General features: G+C 38.1%; 1 non-coding gene across 1 annotated transcript; it reads left to right on the forward strand.

Moving 5' to 3' along the window:
• Positions 1-8,773: 8,773 nt before the first annotated feature.
• LOC129680556 (small nucleolar RNA SNORA48) lies at positions 8,774-8,918 on the forward strand. Its single transcript, XR_008720705.1, has one exon. It is a non-coding gene; the product is annotated as a small nucleolar RNA SNORA48 (small nucleolar RNA).
• Positions 8,919-9,900: the final 982 nt, after the last annotated feature.

The following is a 9,900-nucleotide window of genomic DNA, read 5'->3' on the forward strand; positions in this document are numbered from 1 at the left end:
TGTCATCACTGAATTGCTTTTATAGCGAATGTTTCTAGTTAAGTATTAATTTTTGTTTGTTTCAGGGCTAAGAGTGTGGCTGCAAAAAGAAGAAAAAGAAGAAGGAAGAGGAACAAAGCCTTTACCGTATTGGGATTTATATCTAGTAATGACAAAACATCTCTGCAGGCACCAGGGAGTCAGCTGACAAACTGACAATCACCACCTCAGCCTCTTTAAAACTGTCTTTAAATATAATATTTCTGTCAACCCCACATCTCTTCCCCCTGTGTCTATTGCAGTAAGATAAATATTATATTACATTTTATCACATACTTTATATTAAATAGGTTTTGGAGTATGTTAGTATAATTGGAATGTGGGTACTTCATTTTTTAAAATTGTGGAAAAAATACAGCTTAATTCTTTGGTGTCTAATGAACAGTCTGAGTCATAAACCAGGAAAATATAGAGGATATAGTTGGGCCCCATCCCCTCAATTCTTTTTAGTTTTAGTTTGTCTTATTGGAAGAAATAATTCTGCAACTCATAGCACATTTCTCATTCTTCCTGTCTGAGTCACAAACCTAGGAAGATAAAGTTTGTCAAGTCACAGTGAATATTTATACCAATTATTTGCCCTGTGTCTAGAATTTGGCTATCTATGACATCAAAAGAAGGTTACAGAAAGGTCACTTACAAAAGAAAATGGGATTCTAAAAAGGAGCCAAGAGGAGAGAAAATTTAATGAATAGTCCGTTAGTATCCAAACGGTGTTGGGTTTTCAGAGAATGTAGTTTTAAAGGGCAAGAATCAATGATGCATTTACCTAAGCATTGGGAGAATGTTTTCGTATGAATTAAATAGATCCTGATAAAAACACACATCTTAATACCTACTCATTTCACTTTTATAAGCACTCTTTATAAAACACATTTTTTCTCCTAAAGAAATTACCAAACTTGGGGAACACCAAGTGAAGTAGCACTTTAATTTGAATTATCAAAAAATATGCTTACACTGTCTTTATCATTTTTAATTGTGAATCTTGCTACAAACAAAGTAATAACGGTCATAGACAGGTGGTATATGGGTGAATTGCTAAGAGTTTAAGAGATATTTCACACTATATTCTAGATATTAATTCTTTGTCGAGTGCATAGCTGGCAAAGGTTGTCTCCATTTGCTGTTTAGGTTGTTGGTTTCATGAGATACTTTCTGTCAATTTTTGGTTTTATTTCTTGGTTACTAGAGTTCGATTAGGAAGTCCTTACTTGTGCTTATAAGTCTAAACATGCTTTCTACTTTTTCATCTCAAAGTTTTAGGACAACAGATATTCTAGTCGAAGTTTTTGACCCATTTGGCATTGAGTTTTGTACCATGTGGGATGTAAGTACCTAGTTGTGTTTTTCTACAAGTTAAAGTGCAGGTTTCCCAGCATCATTTGTTGAAGATGATATATTTTCTCCATGGTAGAACTACAACAAATAAAAGATATTTAAACAATAATTAAAACCCCCTCAGGCTGAATGTATCCCAAGTTTAGATGGACTCACTAAATTCTACCAGATTTTCAAACAATACCTTCAACCAATATCTATTAAATTATTTCAAAAATTTGAAACAGAAGGAACTTTTCTAAACTACTTATATGAAATCATTGTTATTCTTAGATGAAGAACAAAGTAAAGATACAACAATGACAACAAAAAACAACTACAGACTAATATCTCTGATAAAAATTGACATAAAAATACATAATAAAATATTAGCAAACATATCAAGAAGATCATCCAAGATGATTAAATTGGCCTTACAGCAGACACACAGATGGTTTAAAATATGAGTCAAGACAGTAAAATATAACCATTGAGAGGACTACACCCCTTACTTTCCAAGGAATAAAATTGTTTGTTGTAGAAAGTTTCAAAAAATATGAGTCAATAAACATTACGTATAATATAAATTGGATTAAAACAAAAAAAAATCTCACATACTCATCTCAGTAAATGAAGAAAAAGCTGTTGACAAAATCTAACATACATTCATAGTAAAAATATGATTTAGAGAATGTAGGATTAATATATGAAAAACTCACAGACTATATTGTGTTAAATGGAACAAAAAAATCAATCTCATTAAAATCAGGAATGAGACATGATTCTCACCTATCCTCATTCTTTGTCAATATAGTTGTAGACAGCACTCCTGTGGGCTATGAGTCACTCAGCAATTAGAATTTCCATACAACATTTGTCTTTCAAATATTCTCAGTTTACTCACACATTTTTACAATATCATACTAATATAAAAGTTAAACAAACATTTCAGCAAGTGGAAAACAGTTGACTGAGCTGGTATAGGGTTCTATCAGAAAATCGTCTCTACTTTGGAAGTTTGCAGGCCCAAACCATGTCTTCTGTGAAATCCTTCAGCTTTGGCAAACTGAGAGGATATCACTAAAAAGGGTCCAGAAAGTCTTTACTAGGTTTGGGCAGTGCTGAATATTGACACTGGATATGTGTGAGCCAGAAATTGTTGCCAAAAGTTCAACAGACACTGAAGCCAGAGCCACAGACAGTGGTCAGTCTCAAGTCCTCTCCCTGATGGAAATAAAAGTGAAGGCTAAAGAAGCCATGTTTTGGAATCAAGGCAGTGTGATCTTAGAGACCATTTCCAAAGTTCCAATTTTTGTATCATTTCATTGAACAATGGTTTTGTGCTATCAGGGCGCACAGCTTGGGGCTAGTTCACTAGCATATCAAGGTCCCTTGGTATAATTTATTAGCATATAAAACCTGTCTTGGTCTTGAATCTTATATCAGCTGCCCAGTAGCCTGCCTATGGGTAGTCCATCAGAGTTTGTTCCTGAGACCTACCACTTTTAAGAGCTGCTTGGTGACAGTCTTCTATTTTATAAGCATTACATAATTTCAAATCACACGAAAGTATTTTTAAATTTACACAAAATTATTTCACTTATGTTCCTAACAATAGTTCTTGAAACACTAGTTGAACCAACAAGGCAAGAGGAAGAGACGAAAGGGATACAAATAGGAAAAGAAGAAGTCAAAGTACCCCTATTATCAGGCAAAATACACAGAACCCTTCTCCATTTCCACCACAAAATATCTAGAAACAATAAAAAATTTCAGCAATGTAGGTTGCTTTTCAGTAATGTAAGGTAGTTTTTTTTTTAAATCTTTTATTTTTTTTATTAATTACACTTTATTCATTTTGTATCCCCCCATAAGCCCCTCCCTCCTCCCCTGCCGATCCCACCCTCCCTCCCCTTTCTGCATGCATGCCACTCCCCAAGTCCACTGATAGGGGAGGTCCTCCTCTCCTTCTTTCTGATCTTAGTCTATCAGTTCTCATCAAAAGTGGCTGCATTGTCCTCTACTGTGGCCTGGTAAGGCTGCTCCCCCCTCAGGGGGAAGTGATCAACGAGCAGGCCAATCAGATTATGTCAGAGGCAGTCCCTCTTCCCATTACTATGTAACCCAATTGGACACTGAACTGCCATGGGCTACACCTGTGCAGGGGTTCCAGGTCATCTCCACAAATAGTCCTTGGTTGGAGTATGAGTCTCTGGGAAGTTCCCTGTGTTCAAATTATCTTGTTCTGTTGCTCTGCTTGTGGAGTTCCCGTTCCCTCCAGCTCTTACTATTTCCCACTTCTTACATAAAATTCCATTCACTCTGCCCATCAGTTGGCCATCAGGCTCAGCATCTTCTTTGACAGTCTATACTGCAGAAGCTTTCAGAGGCCCTCTGTGGCAGGTTTCAAGGTTGTTTCCTGTTTTCTTCTGGCTTTCAGAGGCCCTCTGTAGCGGGTTCCGAGGTTGTTTCCTATTTTCGTTTTCTTCTGATGTACATCCTCTTTGCCTTTCAGGATGGGGATTGAACATTTTAGTTAGGGTCCTCTCTTTTGCTTAGTTTGTTTAGATGTACAGCTTTTAGTGGGTTTATTCTATATTGTATGTTTATATGAGTGAGTATATACCGTGAGTGTCTTTTTGCTTCTGGGTCAACTCACTCAGGATGATCCTTTCCAGGTCCCACCATTTACCTGCAAATTTCATGATTTCCTTATTTTTCATTGCTGAGTAATACTCCATTGTATAGATGTACCACAGTTTCTGCATCCATTCTTCAGTTGAGGGGCATCAGGGTTGTTTCCAGCTTCTGGCTATTACAAATAAAGCTGCTACAAACATGGTTGAACAAATGTCCTTGTTGTGTACTTGCGCCTCTTTTGGGTATATGCCTAGGAGTGGTATGGCTGGATCTTGAGGAAGCGCTATTCCTAGTTGTCTGAGAAAGCGCCAGATTGATTTCCAGAGTGGTTGTACCAGTTTACATTCCCACCAGCAGTGGAGAAGGGTTCCCCTTTCTCCACAACCTCTCCAGCATGTGTTGTCCCTTGAGATTTTCATCTTGGCCATTCTGATGGGTGTAAGGTGAAATCTCAGGGTTGTTTTGATTTGCATTTCCCTAATGGCTAATGAGGTTGAGCATTTCTTTAAGTGCTTCTCTGCCATTCGATATTCCTCTGCAGAGAATTCTCTCTTTAGCTCTGTTCCCCATTTTTTAAGTGGATTACTTGGTTTGTTGCTTTTCAGCTTGTTTAGTTCTTTATATATATTGGATATGAGTCCTCTGTCAGATAGAGGGTTGGTGATGATTCTTTCCCAATCTGTAGGCAGTCGCTTTGTTTTGATGACGGTATCCTTTGCTTTACAGAAGCTTTTCAATTTCATGAGGTCCTATTTATTGCTAACCAGGGAACTCCTACAGCTGATAAACACCTTCAGCAAAGTGGCCGGATACAAAATTAACTCAAAAAAATCAGTAGCACTCCTGTATACAAAAGACAAAAGGGCTGAGAAAGAAATTAGAGAAACAACACCATTCACAATAGCCACAAAGGACATAAAGTACCTTGGCGTAACCCTAACCAAGCAAGTCAAAGACTTGTATGAAAAAAATTTCAAGTCTCTGAAGAAAGAATTAGAGGAAGATATGAGAAGATGGAAAGATCTCCCATGCTCATGGCTTGGCAGGATTAACATAGTAAAAATGGCCATCTTACCAAAAGCAATCTACAGATTTAATGCAATTCCCATCAAATTGCCAACACAATTATTTACAGACCTGGAAAGAAAAATTCTCAACTTCGTATGGAATAACAAGAAACCGAGAATTGCTAAAACAATCCTCTACAATAAAAGATCTTCTGGAGGTATCTCCATCCCTGATCTCAAGCTGTACTATAGAGCAACAGTTATAAAAACTGCATGGTACTGGCATAGAAACAGAATGGTGGATCAATGGAATCGAACAGAAGACCCAGAAATAAACCCACACACTTACGGACACCTGATTTTTGACAAAGATGCCAAAACCATACAATGGAAAAAAGATAGCATCTTTAACAAATGGTGCTGGTCCAACTGGATATCTACATGTAGAAAAATGAAAATAGATCCATACTTATCACCCTGCACAAAACTGAAGTCCAAGTGGATCAAAGACCTCAACATAAAACCAGACACATTAAATCGGCTAGAAAAAAAAGTGGGGAATACCCTAGAACTCATTGGTACAGGAGAAAACTTCCTGAACAGAACACCAACAGCACAGGCTCTAAGAGCAACAATCAATAAGTAAGGTAGTTTTTATAAACCAACAACAAACATATAAAGAAAGAGATCATGGACACACTCCCATTCATAAGCCTCAAAGAAGATAAATTATCATCATAACCCCTCTCCCAAAGAAAGATATAGAGGCCAATCAGTTCATGTCACAGACAGTTCCTGTTTCCATACTATGAAACCCACTTGGACACTGAACTGCCATGGGCTACATCTGTGCAGCTGATTGGCCTGCTCTTTGATCACCTTCCCCTGAAGGGGGAGCAGCATTAACAGGCTACAGAGGAAGACAATGAAGCCAGTCCTGATGAGACCTGATAGTCTAGGATGAGAGAGAAGAGGAGGAAGACTTCCCTTATCAGTGGACTGGGAGAGGGGCATGGGTGGAGAAGGGGAAAGGATGGTGGGATTGGAAGGGGAGGAGAGAGGGAGCTACAGGGGAGATACAAAGTGAATAAACTATAATTAATAAAAAGACAAAAGAAAGATATAGAGGAAGACAGTGCTGACTAGTTTTATGTCAGTTAGACATGAGCTAAAGTCATCTGAGAGGAGAAAACCTCAATTAAAAAAATGTCTTTATAAAATTAGGCAGTAAGCAAGTCTGTAGGACATTTTTTTTAAATTAGTGATTGATGAGGAAGGGGTCAGTCCATTGTGAGTGGTGCCGCTCCTTGGCTAATGGCCCTAGATTCTATAAGCACGCAAGCTGAGCAAGCTATGGGGAACAAGCCAGGAAGAAACAGTCCACTATGGCCTCTACATCAACTCCTGACTCCAGGATCCTGCAATGAGTTAGTTCCTGCTTTCTCTGCTTTTGTTAACTTTTATATGGAACTGTGAGCAAAATAAACCCTTTAATCCCTATGTTGCTGTTGGTCATGGTGTTTTATCACAGCAATAATAACCCTAACTAAGATAAAGACACTATAAGATACAAAGATGTCATGCTTATGGATTGGTAAAATTAATATTTTTAAATGACCATTATATAAAAAAATATTTATAGAATCAATGCAATCAACTCCTCACCTCATTCTTCTCAGAAGTAGGAAATAAAAACAACCTTAAATTCATGTGAAATCACGAAAGAGCCCAGATAGACAAAATAATCCTGAGAAAAAAATATCAGTGCTAAAGGGATTTCCAGTTATCAAAAATGCATGACTGACATAGTAATAAAAACAGTATGGTACTGGTACAAAAACAGACTTGTAGATCAATGGTATAAAAAATTGCTTGTAGATCAGTGAAATAAAACATGAACAAAACATGAGTAAACTAAATGCAGCCATTTGTTATCTGTTATTTGAGAAATAGGTCAAAACCATACACTGGAGAAAAAGACAGCATCTTTAACAAATAATGCTAGAAAACTGGATTTCTGCATGTAGAAAAGTGAAATTAGACCCATGTCTGTCACCTTCCACAAAAATCAACTCCAAATGAATCAAAGTTCTCAATATGAAACCAAAATACTGAAACATCTGAAAGAAAACCTATGTAGTGCCTTACAAGATAGAGGTATAGGAAAGGACTTTCTGATAGGAATTCATTTGCCTAAGAAGAAAGGCCAACAATTGACAAGTGGGACCTCATCAAACTTAAAAGCTACAACAACCAACCAAGTAAAAAAATAGCCCACAGAGTGGAAGAAAAATTTTGCCAGCTAGACCACTAAAAGAGATTTCCATACAGCACATATAAAGAAAATGAAATAATAAAGAGTGAAGAAAACAAGCATCCCAGTTAAAGATGCTCTAAGGATTTGAACAGAGCATTCACACACAAAAAAAGAAATATAATAAGAACTACCATAAAAATACTCAGTAACTTAATAAATTATGGAAATTCATATTAAAACAACTTTGATATTTCAAATCACCAGTTTCAGAATGACTAAGATCACCAAAAGAAGTTACAACAAATTCTGTTAAAAATGTGAGGAACCCTCATTCACTGTTGGTAGGATTTCTAACTGGTAGGGTCACTTTGAAAATCACCTATGAAAAATTCTTCAAAAACTAAAAATGAATCTACAGCATGGTTCAGCTATAACACTCTAGGAATATGCCCAAAAGATTCAACATTCCTCCTTTAGAGACACTTGCTTAGCTATGTTCAATGTCAGTCCTTTGGCAATAGATAGGAAATTTAAACAACTGAAATGTTCTTCAAATGATGAATCGACAGTAAAAATGTAGTGCATATACACAACAGAATATTATTCAACTGTAAAGAAAAATGCAATCATGAAAGTTGCATGTAAAGGGGTGGAACTAAAACGATTATATATTGATGAGATAACCTAGACCCAGAAAGACAAATGCTACATATTTTCTCTCTCAATTGTGGTTTCTAGCTCCAAATCTTCATGTGTAACTATATAATCAGGAGTAACCTCTGAACTTCAGAAATCAGGGTCCATGTCAGGGAAGTAGAAAGGTGAACAGCAGGATACAATGATATGAAGGAGGAAACAGAAAAATGAGGTCTCTAAATGAGGAAGCAGTTGGAAATCAGCATGGAAAGAGAGAAGGAGAAAAGGGGCAAACAATACCAAGAATGTTTAATAAAGCTTCAAGGAATCATATAGTTTTATATTTACCTAAAATTAGACATAATTCATAAAAGTGTTTATTTGTAATATGTATGTATTATCAACAATGCTCTCCACAAGATCTATAGAATTTCTAAGAAAAATCCCAATACCACATTTAAAACTTTCACTTTTACCACAGAAATTATGAAAATATCATTAGCACTGCAGCTAAACTAAAAAATGCAGAAAATAACTACCAACACCCAAACCTCATTAAAAATCATGTTGAGACACAACACTTTTTCAAGTAATTTACACAGCTTTTTTTTTTTTTTTTTTTTTTTGGCTTGAACAAGAAAAAAAAGTATACAGGATTCTCTATAGCTAAAGCTGGAACACGAAATCAAATTTTGTTAGATGACAGAAACAGGTATATATTTTGAAGGTCCAAGTGCACAATCAAAATGTGGAGCTCTCATTTAAAAAAATTTAACCATGTCAGTCGAGGAGTAGGAGCTCCTTAAGCCTTAAAATGGACATTTCTGTGGATCCTAGTGTAAGAAATGTTTTTGTTTTGTTTTTAATATAACTCTGTCACCTGGCAATGGACAAAGAGACACTTTGTTGGTGGTATTGCTCTTTTATCAGTCGGAAACAGAGAAGATGCCAATCCTTTGTTCATCGTAGCCTGATGTCTGGCTTGATGGTCAAAGCTGATTTATGCCTAGGACACATAAAAATCAAATCAAATGAAATTAAATCCAGGCAGTGCAGCATGGGAGGAAGAAGATAGAAAACTGCAGATTGCCATGGCACCTACAGACATGCTCTCCGGTGCATGGCACAAGCAGGTCATAGACATTCAGTTGACCCCATGACATGCAGCAGGGATGGAGGATGTCACCAAGGGACCCTGTTCCTCACCCAGGCAGCACAGTGGAGCTGGCTCTGGTGGCAGGGGTGTGTGTGAGCCAGCCAAGGGTGTGAATGTGATTGATCTGACCCCACCATTCATTTTTTGTGGGGTAGCATGGGGCCAGAATTGATTCTCCACTTCAGGCAGTCCAGAAAGCTGCACACAGGGTCATGAGCTCTAGAGAGCTTTCCCTGTCCCTCACCAGCTGCAGCACTCTGGAGAAAGGGTCCTGCAACTTACCCGGACAACAAGCAGAGTTGACCCTGGTGACAGGCTTGCAGACAAGCTAGCCCTGAAGGCAAGAGTGCAGGACAGATGGTTCTGCCACTTGGCAATCAGGAGATCCTGCCCTGGGGTCATGAGAAGAGATGAGTTGGCCATGCCCCTTGATGCTGCAATAATTGGTAGAGCCTGCACCTTGCCTGAGGAGTATAGTGAAGCTGGCCATGGTGGCAGGGATGTGGGTGAGCCAGCCCCAAGGGTGTAAGAGAGGGAGGGCTGGCCCCATCACTCCTCTGCTGTGAATTGACCTGGGCAGAAAGAGGGGAGGAAGCGCCTTCCACCCATTGATCCCTGTCACCTTGTCGGGAGAGCTGAACCTGGGGTCATGGGATCTATTGAGTTGAACCTGATCCTCACAGGATGCAGCAATTGGGATAACAGGCCCTGCACGTGAAAGTGCTAGTCCTACTCATCCAAAGCTACAAGATCTCAAATGACACAGGGCTACAAGAGGATAACCTTGAGGAGTCCTAGTGAAGAGAAAATAGTGATAATGTCACAGAAGCCAGAGAACTCGAACC

The sequence above is a fragment of the Psammomys obesus genome, unplaced genomic scaffold, assembly GCF_907164565.1.
Source record: "Psammomys obesus unplaced genomic scaffold, mPsaObe1.curated_primary_1811, whole genome shotgun sequence".
Taxonomy (NCBI): domain Eukaryota; kingdom Metazoa; phylum Chordata; class Mammalia; order Rodentia; family Muridae; genus Psammomys; species Psammomys obesus.